The sequence below is a fragment of the Lycium barbarum genome, chromosome 6 (assembly GCF_019175385.1).
Source record: "Lycium barbarum isolate Lr01 chromosome 6, ASM1917538v2, whole genome shotgun sequence".
Lineage (NCBI taxonomy): Eukaryota > Viridiplantae > Streptophyta > Magnoliopsida > Solanales > Solanaceae > Lycium > Lycium barbarum.
In genome coordinates this window covers 73,277,143-73,298,726 of record NC_083342.1, presented here as the reverse complement: position 1 = coordinate 73,298,726, position 21,584 = coordinate 73,277,143, and the positions used below count along the sequence as shown (strand labels likewise).

The following is a 21,584-nucleotide window of genomic DNA, read 5'->3' as shown; positions in this document are numbered from 1 at the left end:
TGGGGATCTCAAACCAATTAGCTTGAGTAACTTCATAAATAAGGTCATTTCAAGAGTGGTTCATGGAAGACTGGATAAGATTCTACCAGGTTTGATCTCTAGCAACCAGTCTAGTTTTGTGAAAGGAAGAAGCATTATTGAGAATGTGTTACACACTCAAGAAATTGTCACAGATATAAGAAAGAGAAGTAAACCTGCAAATATGGTGATTAAGTTAGATATGGCTAAGGCATATGATAGAGTGTCCTGCCTATATTTAACTAGGGTGCTAAGAAGATTGGGATTTGTAGAAATTTTTGTGGATCAGATATGGAGGCTGTTGGCAAATAACTAGTATTCAGTTTTGTTGAATGGCTAATCTTATGGTTTTTTCCACTCTACAAGGGGGTTGAAGCAAGGTGATCCATTTTCACCTGCTCTATTTATGATTTCAGCAGAAGTGCTATCTAGAGCACTTAATTCTTTATTTGAGCATGATCAGTATAAGTGCTTTGGTATGCCTAAATGGAGTGCAACCCTCAATTATCTTGCTTATGCATATGATACCATCATCTTTGCATCAACTGATAAACTATCATTGGAATTGACTATGAATTTTTTGAGAGATTATGAAAAGTTGTCAGGTCAATTGATAAATAGAGAGAAAAGTTTCTTTTAAATGCATCATAAATCAACAGTGCAGTTATGTCAAGAAGTTGAGCAGATAAGTGGTTTTACAAGAGGCATGTTTCCCTTCAAATATCTTGGTTGTCCTATCTTCCAATCTAGAAAAAGGAAAGTTTATTATAATGATCTAATTAAGAGGGTGAAAGATAGGCTGCAAAACTGGAAAGGAAGGTTGTTATCATTTGGAGGAAAGGCAATTCTTATCAACAGTGCTTTACAAAGTATGCCAATGTACCTTCTATCAGCAATGGCACCTACTAAGTAAACACTAAATGAACTACATAAAATCTTTGCAAGATTTTATTGGAGTAATAAGGAAGAAGGAAAGAGTAGACACTGGTCAGCTTGGCTGAAAGTGTATGTTCCTAAACAGGACGGAGGATTGGGATTTAGGTCCCCTTTTGATGTATCAAAAGCTTTATTTACTAAGCTATGGTGGAGATTTAGAATTTCTGGTACCCTGTAGTCAACAATCATGTGGAATAAGTATTGTAAGAAACATATTCCAACCAGGGTTCAATGGAAAGAAGGCTCAAAATTATGGAAGAAGATGCTAGAATCAAGAGATGCTATGGAAGGGGAGATCTAGTGGGAACCAAGAAATGGTTCTGCTAACTTTTGGTTTGACAATTGGACTAAACTTGGTCCTCTTGCCCAGCTTATGCCAGCTAATTTCCCTATGGATGACACTATTCAGGAGGTTGCGGATATTATGGAGAATGGGACTTGGAATTATAAAACATTGCAACAAACTGTGCCAGAAGATATTATTGATCATATAAGAAAGGACATGCACATTGACACTCCCTCAGAAAATATGGATAAGGCCTGGTGGATGCTCACTAGTAGTGGTAAATACACTGTTAGTAGTGCATGGGAAGCAATAAGACAAAGAGGTGCCTCAAACCGGTGTTATAAGCAATTCTGGACAAAAGGTTTGCATTTCATGATTGCTTTCTTCTTGTGGAAAGTGTGGAAGCAGAAGTTACCTGTTGATGATGTACTTGCAAAGATGGGGATATCTATTGTGTCTATATGCAGGTGCTGTGCTCAGCCCCACCAAGAAAAAATGAACGATATGTTTGTGACAGGTTAATATGCTGCAGATATATGGAAGATGTTCTCAGAAGCAATAGGTGTGCAAGGCCATTTTATCCAAGTTAATCAAACTATTAAGAAATGGTGGGACACAAAGTGTCCTTCAAAGCTGAAACCATTATACCAAGGAGCTCCTGCAATCATACTTTGGCAACTTTGGAAAAGAAGAAACATAGTTTTGCATAGTGGTAACATGGTGGTAACATGTCTAGGCATAGGGTCATATATGAGATTAATCTTAATCTCATTCAACTGGCCAAAACTAAATATACATGGATGACAAATTTTCCAAACTCTTGGCCCCAGCTGGTACAACATTTGGAACAATATAGACCTTAGATACAGTACATACTGGTTCAATGGATTAGCCCTCCTGCAGGATGGTTCAAATGTAATAGTGATGGTGCCTCCAGGGGAAATCCTAGTCCTAGTGCATTTGCATTTTGTGTGAGAAATCATGAAGGATATTTAATTCATGCTACTTCTAGAAGGATTGCAGATGCAACTTTTCTATGTGCAGAGGCAAAAGCAATGCATGATGGCATCATATTTTGTGTAACACAGCAACATCTACCACTGATATTGGAGACTGATTCACTTGGTTTAATGAAGATAGTAGAAGGGGACTGGGAAGTTCCATGGAGTATTAGTATGGAGGTGCAAAAGATTAGAGAATGGAGGAATAAGGGACTGATACAAGTTAGACGTGTGCTGAGAGAGGGCAACCAGCTTGCTGATTTTTTAACTAACTACGTTTTCGATTTTGCAGGTACTCTTAACTTTGAGCTATTTACTGATTTACCAACTGCAGCTAGGAGACTTGTAAACCTGGATAAAATGCATTTGCCAAGCTTCATATTTAAAACAGTAATTCCTAGGGAGCCAGATTAACGCATGCAATTCATAAGTTCAAATGCAGCAACACTCAAAGTTGCAGATCATTGTTGACAGGAATATCAAGGTGGTGGTATTTCAAGATCAAGTTTATCTGCTCTTGAGTCTGTTGCTAAGAAAATTCTATCTAATATGTGGTATTAACTTTATGTTCAGCCTGTTGGAAGAATCTCCTTAGTGATAAAGGATAAGTACGGATAAACTATCATATTCAAATATTTTCATATCCAAGTTCAGGAGACCCAGATTATATACAGCTTTGGCTAGCACAAAAGGTCTGATTTTGCACAGTTGCAAGTTGGAAGGATACTTCTTTTGGCATTTGATTGCATAGCATCTGGTGAGAGCTTGAGGTGACTGAAATGGAATCAAGCCAAGGCTTGGAAAGGTCATGCATACATTAGACTAGATATAGCTACTTAGGCTATTTTACCTTTGATTTCTAGGCACTTTTGGCCTTGTAATCTTTTTTGCTTTTTGCCTTTTTGCTTTCTTTACAATTTCTGTACAGAACTTTATTTTTATAAATTTCACAACTATTCCTAGTGCTAGTTGTTTAATTAAAAAAAAGATGCTGATATATATATTATATTGTGTGGCCTGTGAGGCATGTATGGTATTTTATTTTTTGTTTGGCAGGTCTCGGATAGTCCTAATTATAGAGGATACTCTATCAAAGTTTTGAAAAACTCTTGGTACTTAGTTTCCTCGGTAGGCTACCTATACATTCAAGGACAACAGTTCCTAAGGGGGAGGATGTAACATCCTATACTTTTATGTAAGATTGCGTCGTAGTTGTAATACCTCGAACCTTTCAACATGTGTATGACTAAGTTAAAGTCGACAAATGTACTTGAACATGAGAAAACAAGTCGTAATGAAGCCTAAAGGTCCATGTATAGATATGCGTTAAATAAAAATTAAGGTGAATGAAACTTGGAGAAGAAATGGGATATTGGACAAATAAATGAGCTACTTGCTTACCCGTCCAGCTTCCTTGAGCTACTTTCTCACCCATCCTACTTGCTTGAGCTACTTGAAACATGTCTTAATTATTAAACAAGGACCAGAAACGTGTTTAAATGGAATAACATGTGTCACCTAATAAGCAGGTAGGTGACAAGTAGGTGCATCACCTACTTGCTTAAAAGGAAAGGCCACAATTATTTTTAAACAAATATAAGGAGGGGTCAGCCAAACTGACCTCTTAAAAGGCTGATTAACATCATTCTCTCTCACTTTGTCTTAGCAAACTTTACTCCCAAAGATAGCCATAGAAGCTCCCTCCAAGCTGGTTAGCCCCAAACCCTAAAGAATCCTCTAGTAAATCCTCTTCTTTTTCAAGTTCAAGTTGAAAGACTATCTCCAATCTTAAAGAATCCAAGTGAAGAAAGTGATTCTCCTCCAAAGTAAGCAACTGCCATTTTCGTCTTGGTAAGGAATCTTAGTCATGTTTTGGTGGAACTCACAGGACGGTGCTCGGAAGCCATGAGTTTGAAATTGTCCCTACTGTGTAAAGGGTTTTTGGGGGCTGTTCTGGCCATTTTGGTCATTGGGGACTGCTAAGGTGAGGTGTCACCTTTATCTCCATTTGTGAGCTCATTTGAGCATTTAAAACGTAGTTTTTGTTTGAAATCGCGGGACGATGATCGGAAGCCGTAAGTTCAAGTTGTTCCTGCCATATTGTGTTGTTACGAACTGTTTTAAAGGTTTCAAAGGTGGGGGCTATTGCTTCCTACATCAAGAGTTCAGTGTGAACGGGTTTTGGCACTGAATGGAAGGGTGTGGGGATACACCATTTAATCGGAAGTTGTGTAGGCTTGTTACCTGTCACAAGTTGTGTACTGTTTTGCGTGTATGTTGTGAAGCCCGGGGAGTGCCGGGAGACCTTATGAGAAGTTTGTATTGTGTAGACACGATGAGAGGAGAAAGTGTAAAAAGAACACCTCGATTTGATGGGTTACGGACTTGCTGCCCGGCTACTGTTTTAGCATTATAAAGTGATCTAAGCTTGTTGATTGGATGCTAACACTAGATTTACCACTTGTTCCATTGTAAATTAACAATCTAAAAGGGGGAAGGTTATCTCATGGTAGTATCCTAGTCCCACAACGATGTATGTAATGGCATTCTTTCGCTTCGCATGCTATCTTCCAATGCAAAGCTTATAGTAACATTTTAATGTAAATACTCTATTCATGTATCTCATATTTTCACCTGTTCCCTTTGATATTTCCTTATTGGAATGAGCCTCTAATTGAAAGGATATTTCTTTGCCTCTGTACTACGGGTGGATAAGGTCTTTCGAGGAGTGTGTCATATATACCATCCATAACATCTTCATAAGGTTACCGGTTTATGTCATTTTGTATAGGTTATACCTTGATGGGTTTAGATCCTCAGTGTTATATATATATATATATATATATATATTGTTATTTTAGCCCTGATGAGGCACCTATACATATTGTTATATTAGCCCCGGTGAAGCACCTACACATATTGTTATATCAGCCCCGAAAAGGCACAAATACATATTGCTATATAACCCTCAGTGGCAACTAAAACACATTGCTATATAGATAGCCCTAAGTGGCATACATACATGGGATCTATTCGCATGTTACTTTTATTACTCATATTTACAATTGATAATCTTTCATACAATTATTCAGTCTGCCTTACATATTCAGTACATTCTTTATGTACTGACGCCCTTTTTATTGAGAGCGCTCTATTTTATGCTGCAGGTCCAAGTAGATAGGTTGATGGTCCTCCCTAGTAGGCTATCCTCAAATTTAGCAGGCGGTTGGTAAGCTCCACTTCTCCCTGGAGTAGCCGAATCATGTTGGAATAGTTATGCACATACTATATGGGTAGGTCGGGCCCTATCTTGACTATATATCACATGTTGTACTCTTAGAGTCTTGTAGATGTATGTCATGTGTATAATTGTTGTGGTACCCTTGTCGGCTTTGTTATTGACTTGATACATATTGTGGACTCAACTGCCCGTGGTTATATATATATATATATATATATATATATATATATATATATATATACGAAGTACCTTTCGGATGGTTCTCATGTGATTTATTGGGATTCGGTACAGTTTGACCAGAATCTGGCATTTCAGGAAGAACTGGTAGATATTTTGGATAGGAAGATTCGGAAGCTGACGTCAAAAAAGGTAGCTTCAGTGAAAGTGCATGTTACACCTCGAAAATTTTCGTGTCGTGTGCGTTGTGAGTAAACTAACGTAAGCTTAGAGAGGTCATGGAACCCTATAAGGTTAAGGAATACTCTTAACAAGTGTTAAACAAGTGTCTAAAGGTTCCGGAATCAAGCAAAAGGAAGAAAATAAGTTTGTCGAAAATTTGGGAAAATTTGGCAAATTTTTGGATAGAAATTTTCGGTCAACTTCAGAGAGGTATATCTCCAGGTATATAAGGAGTTTTGAGGTGTTTCAAGAGCCAGAAATGAAGTTCGTCGAGTGTAGTTGTCAATGCAACAAACTGTTCGTCAATGCGACATCAGAGTAGGAAGTTATAGGCATTTTAAAACAGACTACCAGAAGCCCGCGGACCTACGCGAAAATTCTAAAAGCCACTTAAAAGGCCCACCAATTTCGGCCCACCAGCCCACCCGATTTTGGACCACTATATATACCCCCTTAAGTCACCTAAATCACCTCATTTTTCACTATTTCTCATCCCCACACTTCTCTAGAACCTCCCATAATATTAATCCAATATCCTTACACCAAAACATAGCAAATTTAAGAGTTCCTACATCAAATTAGGCTCGGGTTGTAAGATTAACAACGAATCTCGCTGAATCAAAGAAGGGCCACGATTTTAGGGCTCATATTTTCACTAAAACAGAACCTTCTAGACCCTAGGAGCTCTCTCCCACACTCCAAACCATTCCAAATAAAACCAAGAGAAGATCAAGCCATAAAATCCTTAACTAGTTCATGGAAGGAGCTTGTTTGTACTTCTAATTGAAGTTGTGGTGGATAAGTTTTATGGTAAATTGTGTGAGGTGAAGTTCATCAAGTTATAAGGTATGTTTTTCATCTTGAGTTTGATATTAAGTTGTTTCTTTGGTAGATTTTAATGGCTTAAAGTAAAGGAAAGCATGGCATAAAGGTCGTAGATAGATATGTTGATGTTGTTGGCTTATGGACTGATTTTCGAAGGAAGTTTCAGACGAATTTGTATATGTTGTCATGTAGTATCTTGATTACGTTATTGTTGATGCTGTTAATGATGTTTAGGAGCTGTTCTGGAATTTGGAGGAAATAGATAATTGTTACACCTTGGAAATTTTCGCATCGTTTGTGTCGTGAGTAAACTAACATAAGCTCGGACGGTTCATGGAACCCTTATAAAGTTAAGGAATAATCTTAACAAGTGTTAAGTACGTGTCGAAAGGTTCCGGGATCAAGCAAGTTGAAAAAAATAAGTTTATCGAAAATTTGGGAAAGTTTGGGAATGTTTTGGATAGAAATTTAGGGTCAAATTTATAAAGGTATATCACCTAGCATATCAAGAGTTTTGAAGTGAAACAAAAGCCTAAATTGAAGTTCAGGAAGTCTAGTTTCCAACTAAACAAACCGCGCGTCGATCCGAAATCAGGATCAAATGTTATGAAAATTTAAGACAGACTGTCAAGGCAGAGGATTAACTCTGCGCGAACGCACCACAAGGTGGCGCGAACACGTAGAGCAAAAAGTAAGTCGGTGCAAACTGACTCTAAGACACTATATAAAGGGGGTTTACCCCTTATTTTCATCCCATAACCCCTGAAAACCATCCCTAACCCCCTGGAATCTTCTCCAAACTTCCGCCCATAAAATTTTAGCTGAAATCAAGTGGAATCTCCGGATTTAGGTTCGGACAGCGTATAGTTGCGATTATAATATCGTATTGCAGTGCATCTCGGCTTGGATTCATGGTGAATATTGAAGATATTGCGGTTCTAGCGGAAGAAAGGTATGAATCTTTCCTTATTGATTTTGATTTAGGTTTATTTACGGAGGTAGAGCAATTATAAGATCGTATAACGAATTTGTTGGTTGAGAAATTGGATAAACATCATGTGGGATGTTTTATGGAATATTTTTGTATTGATGATGATGTGGTTGGTGTTAGTGTTGTTGTTGTGATTGGTTGTTGGTATTGTGATTTCGGGCTAGTGATATAAACAGGGGAGATGCAGCCCGAATTTCGGCAGATTCTAAAGGGGTTTAATTTGTAGGCTTAAAACAAGTATATGACGATAGGCCTAACAATAGTATGAATGGTTTTATATGTAGATTGTGAGACCGGAAGTAGGTTGGAAAGTCGAGAAGTGAACTTCTAGGTATGTTAAGGCTAGTCCCTTTCGTTCTAAAGGCATGATTGTTTTCTTATGCACCTATACATGTTTTCCATAATATCCTTATTTCCAAAAAGCTAGAAGTTCATGATTCTCAAAGTTCCTATGATACTAAAGATAAATGTTTTCTAAGACGATAATGATGATGATGATCTCATTTCTCGAAATTCCAAGGCTTATGATATTTATGCTATCACGAGATTGTTGAGTTTATTTCATGATTTTCTTGATTTCACTCATTATTGTTGATCTCACCTTATGATAATTGTTCCATCAAGGTGAGGTATAGCGATGATGATTGTTCCATAATATAAATCGGGGGTTTACCGACTTTATGTCACCCCGATAGAGTTGTAATGTTTCCTTTGGATACGTATGTATGTTATATATGTTAATAGCTATTTTTTTGTGACACTGAGCCTTGCTATGGCCGGGTACGGATATGGTATAAATGCTACCTAGCCTATATGGCCGGGTATGATATCTATTGCGTGCATAACACTGCAGTTGGGTATGAATATTACCGAGCCTTACTATGGCTGGGTACGGATACTACCAAACCTTACTGTGGTCAGGTACGGATAATACCGAGTCTACATGGCTGTGTACGGTATTGTATAGGTATGTAAGTGGATATATGATATGTTTCATCCAGAAAAAGGTTAAGTAATCATGATGAATGTCTTAAAAGGTATCTTGAGGTATAAACGGTTCTTTTATCTTACGCTATTCTTCGTGCTTTTATCATGTCACTATTCATGCCTTACATACTGAGTACATTATTCGTACTGATGTCGTTTCTTGTGGACACTGCGTTCATGCCCGCAGCTAAGCAAGGAGACGGATCAGACCCTAGGTGATCTATCAGCGATCACACAAGAGCGTTCCATTCGCTTCGGAGATGCAGTCTATTGGTATTACTCTTTTGTGTATATACATGGACATGGCGGAGTCTTGTCCCATCCTTATGAATTCCTGCATTCTATATAGAGGCTCGTAGATAGATGTACATAGCTAGACGGTCTGTATTATTGTATAATATTTTGGTAACCTTGTCGGCTTGTGATGGTGGACATAATTGTTGATGATTATACAGAAATGTGCCGCTATCTTGTGACATATGCCCTTACTAATTATGATACCCAAAAGTTATCTTTGTGGTCCACCTAGAAATGATTATGAGATGTATGTTCAGAGGTGCTAGGTAGGTCAGCTCCGGGTGCCTGTCATGGCCCTCTGATTGGGTCATGACAAAAGTGGTATCAGAGCAGTTCATCCTAGGGTATGTCTACGAGCCGTGTCAAGTAGAGTTTTGTTTATGGGTGTGAAGCGCGCCACACCTATAAACAGGAGGTTACGGGCATTTAGGAATGATTGACCTTTCTTTCTCATCTTAGATCGTGCGAAAGAGCTATGTTGTCAGTATTTCCTTTTTTTCCTAATCGTGTGTTATGATTTCAGCGAAGCCTATAAAGAGGAAAGCTACAATGGTCCAGAAGGGCAAAACAGTAGCCGAAAGGCGAACTAAATGGGAGCCACCGGCAGATATGGAGAAGGGTGAGTTCCATAATGAGGTTCCGTCTCGACCTCTCCGACTTTACCCATTTCGGAGGAGCAAAAAGGGGCCTCAGCTCCTGCTCCAATACCCCCAGTTCCCTCACGGGATGCCACGGGCCAGGAGATGAAATAGGCCATTCTTTTGTTGACTCAGTTAGTCGCCGCTCAGGCCCAGCGGAAAAGTACGGGACATGGTGATAGAGCTGTCAGTGCTAGAGCCCATGATTTCATTAGGTTGAACCCTCCCCTCCAGAGTTTTTTAGGTCAAAAACAGATGAGGACCCGCAACGCTTTATAGATGAAATATCAAGAACCTTGCGGATAATACATGCTTCAGATGTGGAGTCAGTATAGTTGGCCTCCTATAGATTACGGGATGTTGCGGTTCATTGGTATACAGTTTGGATGTCTTCTAGAGTAGTTAATGCTCCTCCACCAGTATGGCAAGAGTTTGATGATGCTTTTCTCCGGCATTACTTGCCGCCAGAGGTTCGACGAGCCAAAGCTAATGAGTTTTAGAATCTTAGACAAGGGATATGAGTGCTCGAGAGTACAGTCTTCGTTTTAATTCCTTGGCAAGGTATGCCCCAGCTATGGTAGCTGATATGAGAGACTGTGTACATTGGTTTGTGAGTGGGTTGGGGCCACATTTGATTAAGGAGTGCTTGACGGCCTCACTCCATGAAGGAATAGATATCTCTCGTATTCAGGCACATGCCCAAAATTTGGAAGAACAGCAGCAGCCTCACAGAGGTGAGCGTGATTTTGATAAAGGTTATAGTAAGAAGGCCAGATCTTCAGGCGCCGCCAATGAGTTCGGAATGAGTCAGCGGTAGTAACATGCTAGGCACTCCGGCCATTCAGTAGCTAGTGCACCTCCTCGATTTGCAGGCAAGAGATTTGATCGTCCTAATTATACCAGATCGGGTCAAAGCTCCAGAGTTTTGGGTTCTTACCACGGTGCAATCAATGTGGTAAGCCACATTTCAGACCGTGCCGTTTGGGTTTCGATGTTTTCTATGCATGTGGTCAGCCAGGCTATACTATCTGTAAGTGTCCATTTCTAGGCCGTCAAAGTATGGTGCAGCCTACCGGATCGGTAGCCGGATCGTCGTCATCAGTCCGCCATCCGGGACAAGACACTCAAACATGAGCAGGTCGTGGTAGAGGCAGAGGGGGAGCGTCCAGCTTGAGCTTTCCTCAGAACTGTATTTACGCATTGACAGGTCGGCAGGACTTGGAGTCTTCTATTGAGACTGATCCCTCGGAGGACCCAGCGACAATCCCTCCAGAGTTCTTGACTCCCAGGGAGGAGGACCCCCCCAGAGGACAGCTATGATACAGATCTGTCCGAGTATTCGTCTGGGACACCAGAGGAGGAGATTCCCGAGGCCGTACCAGCTGCTCCTATGGTAGAGCACTATGTCAGACCAGCCTCCCCGGTGAGTGTTACAGATTACTCCAGCCCCCTATTCTGGCAGTCGGTAAATAAGGAGTTACCCGGTTATGTATATCTCTCGGATTCAGATGAGAGAGATGATGAGGGCCAGATGAGCAGATGGTGGGTAAACAATGATGAGGAGCACACTTCACCTTATAGTCCACCAGATCGGACTAGAGACCGATCGGCTACAGGTATATGAGTCCTTATTGGAATTTTCTATGCAAGTGCATTTGCTGTAGATTATTATTTAATAGTGGCGAGCGGAAACCCAAAGAGGTCGATAACCGAGTATTTATAAGTAACGGCGATCAACGTGTGTTCGCTACCATTAGGAATCTGGAAATCTAGGACGGAAAGTAGTCATACATACAGATGAAAGGTGAATATTGATAATTAAAAAGGCCAAAATAGTAATTATGTAGTCGGAAGAGTAAGAGACCCTTTCTAATTCGGAGGGAGATGCATTACGAGAACGTTTTGGAATCTATCAAGACTTCAACTTTCTTTAGATTATATGGTAAAGGTCATGCGGTGAGGTGGATATGATTATACCAGTATTAACGCACCGAATTTCATCAGAGTTTCGAGGTTAAGCGTCCTGGGGTGAGATAAATGCTAGGATGGGTGACCCTCTGGGAGGTGTACTAAAAGTCCTATAAATTTAGACATAAGACATGAATGAGAAGATAGAGTAGCCTAAAGGAAATTAGAGTGTGCGGAGTGGTTGGACACCTTAAGAGGTCGCGTAGGCCGAGGCAGACTAGACCGGTGAAGAGAAAGGAGGTGCATCACAGCTCTAGAATTAGGGTGATTTTGAATAGCGTTTGGAAAGATTGTGTAAGCGAGATGGTAGTAATTATATATATACGTATGCATATGATATCCCATACGTAGCTATATCAGCGGGTTGTGTATCCCGGCAACCAACGTTGCGGCAGATGGAAGGCATTAATCGAACAGGGTAACGAAGTTCAAGTGACAAAAAAATAAATGATACAAATGTTACAAGGTAAGCTGATGCTATTTTCACTACGGGTTAGGCTTGGAGAGTTTTAATGTAATGACATCTGGAAAGGAAAGAAAGTGAATAGATGGAAGGTACGGAGATTAAAATGTCGAAAAAAGTGAAAAGTAGGAAACATGAGTGAGTGAATCCTCCAACAGGGACAACGGGCAAGCACGAGACTATTTGGGTAAACATTCAAAGGTAGGCATGTGAAACGGATAAAGTGTGGTAGTAAGGAACAAAAGAGGAATGGTGGGGTTCGAGCACCGAATTCGATAAGTGGGGCTAAAGGGATAGTAACCGCAACGAGGAATGTGAAGTAAGAGAAAGAATGATTAAGCCTTGCAACGATGCTAAGAGATTTTCAGCCCTTGAAAGGTATATAAAGGGATAAGTGTGTGGTCAAATTAACACGGTTGCCTCGAACATGGAGAATCTTTCCAAATAGATGACGTAAGAATAGAACGGATTTGCACGTTTAAAGGAATATTTCACAAACTTCAGAGGCGATACTACAAATAACAAGAGAAGAAAGGTGCTCGAGGAAGAAGAAATCCAAGGAATGTTAAGGATGAAAGTAGGAAAGGTATACTAATGGGTTGGTCGAAGGAAGAGGAGAGCATTTAGGAACAAAGTAACTGGAAATCTTTAACCATGGGAGTAAGAAGGATACTTTAACGAGTTGGCGGTAGGACACCGATTACTCATCGAGGAAAGAACAAGCATGATGAGTCAACACAATTGATTAGAAAATTAATGTCATGGAATAAGAATTCATATGAAGACCGAGAGATTCGATCATAGAGGAAATGGAATGAAATGTAAGGAACGTGCATGGAAGACCATTCGGCCGTAGCATCATAAAGACATATAAAGGTTCGATGAACGAGGATAGAGAGAGTGTAAACTGTAAGAATTCTGTGCTAAGAACAAAAGTGTCACACCCCGACTTTACTAGGGTGTGATGGGCACCCGACCCCATATTTGGAGCCGAGCGAACCCGCTTGTTATGTCCCGTGTTTTCGTATAATTGGAAATCGAGAAATAATTAAGACTTATATGTTATAAGGCAATATTTTGATTCTAGTTAATATGTCTAGGTTGTTTATGAAAAACATTGGTGTGGGAATATGGAGGAAGTCCAAGGGCGAAATTGGAATTTCGGAAATTAGTTTCGGGAATTACAAAACGAGATTTTTAACGAATTGGGCCCGAGAAATTAATGAAAAGTTGAGGCCCAAAACCATAGGGGTGGCCGGCCATTAAGGCTTGGCCCAAGCCCCATTTAAATGGTCATGTGATTTTCATGTGACCATTTAATCAAGCAAGCATTATATAGTCATGCTTATCTTTAGAAAGTTCAAGAAAATCAAGCAAAAATTGAAGACCACCTCAAGAGAGGCTTTCGGCCATAGCAAAAGAAAAGAAAAAAAAAATTCCTAGCCTTGATCTTGGACTTAAAAATCTTATTCTTCTTGTATTCATAGAGTATGCAAGACGCTCTCCGACGTGATACAATTAGTTAAGCGAAAGAACCAAGTTTGCGGCAAGTCGGAATTTCAAGAAAAAGGTAAGATTTCTATGTTTTATGTTATGGAATGGGTATATATGTGTTAGTGATTAGAGTTGCATAAAGATTATGGAATTGTGTTGTGTTGTGAGTAGCCGTGCATGTGTGTGAAGTGGTATGTGGCCGTGAGCCACTTGGTGGTGAAGAGTAATGGATTAAATTTTTATTTAGCTTGTTAGTTGTGTCGTTGTGGCGTTTATGACGTAAATAAAGGTTTAACGAAGTGAGTTGGCATTGAAGTTGGTTGTATGTTGATATGGGAAATTATGTGATTTTTATATGAATTTTTATATAATTATGAAAGTAAGATTCTAGGATGTGAATTAATGTTGTTGTTAATGAATTTGGAAGGAAACAATGCGAGTTAGTATGTTCGTCGTAGTTGTTGATGTTTTGGATGAAATATGGAAAGTAATGAACTTCGGGAAATTTTGTATATTGTTTGGAGTGTAATTGGGATGGGTTTGAATAATCTTGAATGGGTGAATGAATACAACAATGTGGGCATAAGTTTGGAATTGTGAAGTTTGAATGAAAGTTGTCAACTTGTGTAGTAAGGTAGAACTATGAAGTTAGAATGCGTTGATTGTGGTTTATGTTGTTTGATGATGTGTGGGTTGTTGTTGTTGATGTATTTTGAGCTGAGCTAAGTCTCGGGGGTGTTAGATTTATAGGGGAAATGCTGCCGAAATTTCGGTAGCCAAGTATAGCCCAAAGATTAAGATGTTAACTTTCATGAATAGTAACTGGTAAAAGTGACCATTTGCAGTTTTTGGACGAAACGGGAATTTAGATTTGACGAGCGTAAGACGCAATCCAGGTATGTAAAGCTTACCTTTCCTTCTTTTGGCATGTCCTAGTTACACTAGGTTAAGATCGGACCCTCGGGGATAATTCTGCTCTTGGAAATCCGAGTTCAAGTTTGGGTACTATTCATTCAGCGCAATTGAAACCTATTCCTTACATTTGGTTGAAAGAATGTTCAAACCTTCATAACTTTTGCTATTGTTTCCAAATCTCTCGAAACGTTCGTAGATGGCTTTATGGAGCCTAAAGTCTGTGATTTGTGTCCGCCGCCTCGACTTGACTCAAGGTGGGCCCGCAAGCCCCGAGGCTTCCCTTATTTGGTTGTTTGGCTCATTTTCGTTCGATATGAAAAGTAATCATCTGCCTATGACTCAAAGGTCTGTTTGAAATTTCCTGTATCGTTATTGAACGTTTTGTACTATGAATGATGTTAGATTTTCGGAAAATGATCTGTGAATTGCTTTTCAAAGGTTTTGCAGTTTGGAACTTCGTAACTTCCATATATAAATTTTGATCGCCCTGACTCCTACCCCGAGCCTTCTGGCGTCGGTATATGCCTATATGTAATTATATGTCGAGTCTTGTAAATTACTTTTGATATGCATATGTTTTCTGCACTACTCCGTTCGTGCCATTCGCTATGATTTTGTTCGTCGGTACCCGGGTCGGCTTTGTGATCGTGCGCGCTATACCATATTCGGAAGTATGATGTGTTACGGTTTCCGAGGCCTCGCCATAGGGCCGGTTACTGATGTGGCGTGATTTTACGCCACAATTGATGCTTTTTAACTCTAAGTTTTACTTGTTTTTAAGCAAGCCTATGTGATTTTACGTGGTTTTTAGTGTTTTCAGGAAAAGGAACAGATTTGGCAAGATCACAGTTGAAGTGCAGATCATGGTCGTAAATTGAAGTTTACGGACCGTATTCCACAATACGGGCCGTATTCCATGGCCGTGTTTAAGGATAACAGAACCAGAAAGTCAAACTGAGAAGATGGTGGTTTACGAGCTAGGTTTACGGACCGTATTTCAGTTTACGGTCCGTATTCCATCACGTATTTAACCAGCTGAGCATCTGGCAGAAAGTGGAAGCAGAGGATGTTGAAATACGACCATGCAGTTTACGGACCGTAAACCAGTTTACGGTCCGTATTTAAAAAGGGGAAGTTGCATAGCTGAGCAGCCAACTTGGGCGTAAACCATTTTTTACGGTCCGTAAAGTGATTTACGGACCGTATTTTATCATGATGGGACTAAAGTGTAAAATCTGTAACTTGTGTATTTCCCAAACCTTATAAATAGTCTTTTTAGGGTTTCTAACTAGGATATTGAGTATTTTTATGTTTCTTGAGATAGAACATTACATACTCTCTAGCTTGTGAAGATTAAAACATCAATTCAAGTATTCTCAATCCTTTTTCATTTCAAAGTAAGCTATTATGAATTCTCCAATTTCGTATTTCTTGCTCTTTGTTATGAGTAGCTAATTTCCCTTACTAGGGTTGTGAACCTAATGATGGGTGTTTTGTAAATTGGGTATTGTGAATGATATACACATAATGGATTTTTAGGGTTTAGTTATTCTTCATTCTTCATTCATAATTAATGGTTGCAAACATTAGTTAAAGCCATAAACCCTAAATTTATTTGGAAAAATAATTAGGGTTGGTAAGAATAATTAACAAGAACTCAAAGCTTTAACCTTTGTTTAATAAATTCACTCAGGAATAAGATGAATTTACTTGGCATGATTAATCGTTCTTCATAGTTACTTTCTTATATTTGGAAAAATCATAGAGAGACATAATCTTTATTTATTGGGAAATAGTAGAGATTCACATAGTGATTAAGTGCATTCATAGAATGATCCATTAGAAGTATATCAAGATCAATACCCATGAGCATACACCCTATATAACGGGGACACAACCTTAGTTTCTTTTACCATAAATTTCCACCAAAGAAATAGTTAGAAATTAGTTATAGAAAAGATCAACTCTTACCAACATTATCGGATTAAGACATTAGACCCAGAACTTAGCATCTACGACTTTAGTAATCTTTTCACACCATATTCCCTGTGGGATTCGACCCCAACCTTGTTGGGTTACTATATTTGATAACGTCCGCATGTTTACGGACCGTAAACCAGTTTACGGTCCAGTTTACGGTCCGTATTTAAAAAGGGGAAGTTGCACAGCTGAGCAGCCAACTTGGGCGTAAACCATTTTTTACGGTCCGTAAAGTGATTTACGGACCGTATTTTATCATGATGGGACTAAAGTGTAAAATCTGTAACTTGTGTATTTCCCAAACCTTATAAATAGTCTTTTTAGGGTTTCTAACTAGGATATTGAGTATTTTTATGTTTCTTAAGATAGAACATTACATACTCTCTAGCTTGTGAAGATTAAAACATCAATTCAAGTATTCTCAATCCTTTTTCATTTCAAAGTAAGCTATTATGAATTCTCCAATTTCGTATTTCTTGCTCTTTGTTATGAGTAGCTAATTTCCCTTACTAGGGTTGTGAACCTAATGATGGGTGTTTTGTAAATTGGGTATTGTGAATGATATACACATAATGGATTTTTAGGGTTTAGTTATTCTTCATTCTTCATTCATAATTAATGGTTGCAAACATTAGTTAAAGCCATAAACCCTAAATTTATTTGGAAAAATAATTAGGGTTGGTAAGAATAATTAACAAGAACTCAAAGCTTTAACCTTTGTTTAATAAATTCACTCAGGAATAAGATGAATTTACTTGGCATGATTAATCGTTCTTCATAGTTACTTTCTTATATTTGGAAAAATCATAGAGAGACATAATCTTTATTTATTGGGAAATAGTAGAGATTCACATAGTGATTAAGTGCATTCATAGAATGATCCATTAGAAGTATATCAAGATCAATACCCATGAGCATACACCCTATCTAACGGGGACACAACCTTAGTTTCTTTTACCATAAATTTCCACCAAAGAAATAGTTAGAAATTAGTTATAGAAAAGATCAACTCTTACCAACATTATCGGATTAAGACATTAGACCTACGACTTTAGTAATCTTTTCACACCATATTCCCTGTGGGATTCGACCCCAACCTTGTTGGGTTACTATATTTGACAACGTCCGCATGTTTACGGACCGTAAACCAGTTTACGGTCCAGTTTACGGTCCGTATTTAAAAAGGGGAAGTTGCACAGCTGAGCAGCCAACTTGGGCGTAAACCATCTTTTACGGTCCGTAAAGTGATTTACGGACCGTATTTTATCATGATGGGACTAAAGTGTAAAATCTGTAACTTGTGTATTTCCCAAACCTTATAAATAGTCTTTTTAGGGTTTCTAACTAGGATATTGAGTAGTTTTATGTTTCTTGAGATAGAACATTACATACTCTCTAGCTTGTGAAGATTAAAACATAAATTCAAGTATTCTCAATCCCTTTTCATTTCAAAGTAAGCTATTATGAATTCTCCAATTTCGTATTTCTTGCTCTTTGTTATGAGTAGCTAATTTCCCTTACTAGGGTTGTGAACCTAATGATGGGTGTTTTGTAAATTGGGTATTGTGAATGATATACACATAATGGATTTTTAGGATTTAGTTATTCTTCATTCTTCATTCATAATTAATGGTTGCAAACATTAGTTAAAGCCATAAACCCTAAATTTATTTGGAAAAATAATTAGGGTTGGTAAGAATAATTAACAAGAACTCAAAGCTTTAACCTTTGTTTAATAAATTCACTCAGGAATAAGATGAATTTACTTGGCATGATTAATCGTTCTTCATAGTTACTTTCTTATATTTGGAAAAATCATAGAGAGACATAATCTTTATTTATTGGGAAATAGTAGAGATTCACATAGTGATTAAGTGCATTCATAGAATGATCCATTAGAAGTATATCAAGATCAATACCCATGAGCATACACCCTATCTAACGGGGACACAACCTTAGTTTCTTTTACCATAAATTTCCACCAAAGAAATAGTTAGAAATTAGTTATAGAAAAGATCAACTCTTACCAACATTATCGGATTAAGACATTAGACCCAGAACTTAGCATCTACGACTTTAGTAATCTTTTCACACCATATTCCCTGTGGGATTCGACCCCAACCTTGTTGGGTTACTATATTTGACAACGTCCGCATGTTTACGGACCGTAAACCAGTTTACGGTCCAGTTTACGGTCCGTATTTAAAAAGGGGAAGTTGCACAGCTGAGCAGCCAACTTGGGCGTAAACCATTTTTTACGGTCCGTAAAGTGATTTACGGACCGTATTTTATCATGATGGGACTAAAGTGTAAAATCTGTAACTTGTGTATTTCCCAAACCTTATAAATAGTCTTTTTAGGGTTTCTAACTAGGATATTGAGTAGTTTTATGTTTCTTGAGATAGAACATTACATACTCTCTAGCTTGTGAAGATTAAAACATCAATTCAAGTATTCTCAATCCTTTTTCATTTCAAAGTAAGCTATTATGAATTCTCCAATTTCGTATTTCTTGCTCTTTGTTATGAGTAGCTAATTTCCCTTACTAGGGTTGTGAACCTAATGATGGGTGTTTTGTAAATTGGGTATTGTGAATGATATACACATAATGGATTTTTAGGGTTTAGTTATTCTTCATTCTTCATTCATAATTAATGGTTGCAAACATTAGTTAAAGCCATAAACCCTAAATTTATTTGGAAAAATAATTAGGGTTGGTAAGAATAATTAACAAGAACTCAAAGCTTTAACCTTTGTTTAATAAATTCACTCAGGAATAAGATGAATTTACTTGGCATGATTAATCGTTCTTCATAGTTACTTTCTTATATTTGGAAAAATCATAGAGAGACATAATCTTTATTTATTGGGAAATAGTAGAGATTCACATAGTGATTAAGTGCATTCATAGAATGATCCATTAAAAGTATATCAAGATCAATACCCATGAGCATACACCCTATCTAACGGGGACACAACCTTAGTTTCTTTTACCATAAATTTCCACCAAAGAAATAGTTAGAAATTAGTTATAGAAAAGATCAACTCTTACCAACATTATCGGATTAAGACATTAGACCCAGAACTTAGCATCTACGACTTTAGTAATCTTTTCACACCATATTCCCTGTGGGATTCGACCCCAACCTTGTTGGGTTACTATATTTGACAACGTCCGCATGTTTACGGACCGTAAACCAGTTTACGGTCCAGTTTACGGTCCGTATTTAAAAAGGGGAAGTTGCACAGCTGAGCAGCCAACTTGGGCGTAAACCATTTTTTACGGTCCGTAAAGTGATTTACGGACCGTATTTTATCATGATGGGACTAAAGTGTAAAATCTGTAACTTGTGTATTTCCCAAACCTTATAAATAGTCTTTTTAGGGTTTCTAACTAGGATATTGAGTAGTTTTATGTTTCTTGAGATAGAACATTACATACTCTCTAGCTTGTGAAGATTAAAACATCAATTCAAGTATTCTCAATCCTTTTTCATTTCAAAGTAAGCTATTATGAATTCTCCAATTTCGTATTTCTTGCTCTTTGTTATGAGTAGCTAATTTCCCTTACTAGGGTTGTGAACCTAATGATGGGTGTTTTGTAAATTGGGTATTGTGAATGATATACACATAATGGATTTTTAGGGTTTAGTTATTCTTCATTCTTCATTCATAATTAATGGTTGCAAACATTAGTTAAAGCCATAAACCCTAAATTTATTTGGAAAAATAATTAGGGTTGGTAAGAATAATTAACAAGAACTCAAAGCTTTAACCTTTGTTTAATAAATTCACTCAGGAATAAGATGAATTTACTTGGCATGATTAATCGTTCTTCATAGTTACTTTCTTATATTTGGCAAAATCATAGAGAGACATAATCTTTATTTATTGGGAAATAGTAGAGATTCACATAGTGATTAAGTGCATTCATAGAATGATCCATTAGAAGTATATCAAGATCAATACCCATGAGCATACACCCTATCTAACGGGGACACAACCTTAGTTTCTTTTACCATAAATTTCCACCAAAGAAATAGTTAGAAATTAGTTATAGAAAAGATCAACTCTTACCAACATTATCGGATTAATACATTAGACCCAGAACTTAGCATCTACGACTTTAGTAATCTTTTCACATCATATTCCCTGTGGGATTCGACCCCAACCTTGTTGGGTTACTATATTTGACAACGTCCGCATTACACCATTAAGAGGTGTAATTTGAGCGTATCAAATTTTGGCGCCGCTGCCGGGGAATACGGTTTTGAAATTATTAAATAGTGTTTGCTTTGATTAAAGTCTTTTGCTTATTCCATCCCACCTTGTTTGCTACTTTGTGTAAATAAGGTGAACATGAATCGACATCATCAAAATCAACGAGCTGACAACCAAGGAAATGTGGTGAACAATTAGGCGAATGAACCAGTCGATGAAAATATTTTCGCTGAATTTGTTCCGGAGGAGGACTATGCATCTCCTATTGTTCAGCCTCGATTTGGAGCTGCTACTGTGAAGATTGACTCCTCTCTATACCAGTTGTTGAAACTTGAGGGATACTTTCGGAACTCTACCAAGAATGACCCCCATCGTCATTTGAAGAATTTTGTGGATGTGTGTGCTAATCACATCCAGAACAATGTTTCACAAGATGCTATTAGGTTGAGGTTATTCAAATATTCCCTAGCGGGAGAAGCAAGAACATGGTTTGAGAAGCTGCCCCGGAATTCTATTACTTCATGGGCAGAAATGACAACTGCTTTTCTCACAAAGTGGTATCCCCCTAGCAAAAGAGCTGAAATTCGTGATAAGATATATGAATTTAAGCAGCGACCGGGGGAACAGCTATATGAAGCATGGGAGAGATTCAAGGAGTATTTGCAGGACAGCCCGAATCATGGTTTTCTGGATCATATATTGATGGAGAAGTTCTATCGAGGGTTAGACCCAGTGTCACAGTCAGTGGCTAATAATGCAGCTGATGGTTGTTTTATGAACAAGACCTTTCGACAAATAACCACCATACTTAACAAGCTGACAACTCATAATCAGGCTTGGCACTCAAACAATGCTGATATGGTACCATATGGTAGTGCCATGATCCAGAATATGGTGAGGGAAAATCAAGATACCCAGCAAACA

At 38.2% G+C, this 21,584-nt stretch overlaps 1 non-coding gene across 1 annotated transcript; it reads right to left on the bottom strand.

The window, feature by feature from the left end:
• Positions 1 to 21,240: 21,240 nt before the first annotated feature.
• On the bottom strand, positions 21,241 to 21,346 carry LOC132600920 (small nucleolar RNA R71). Its single transcript, XR_009567378.1, has one exon. It is a non-coding gene; the product is annotated as a small nucleolar RNA R71 (small nucleolar RNA).
• Between the last annotated feature and the right edge of the window lie 238 nt (positions 21,347 to 21,584).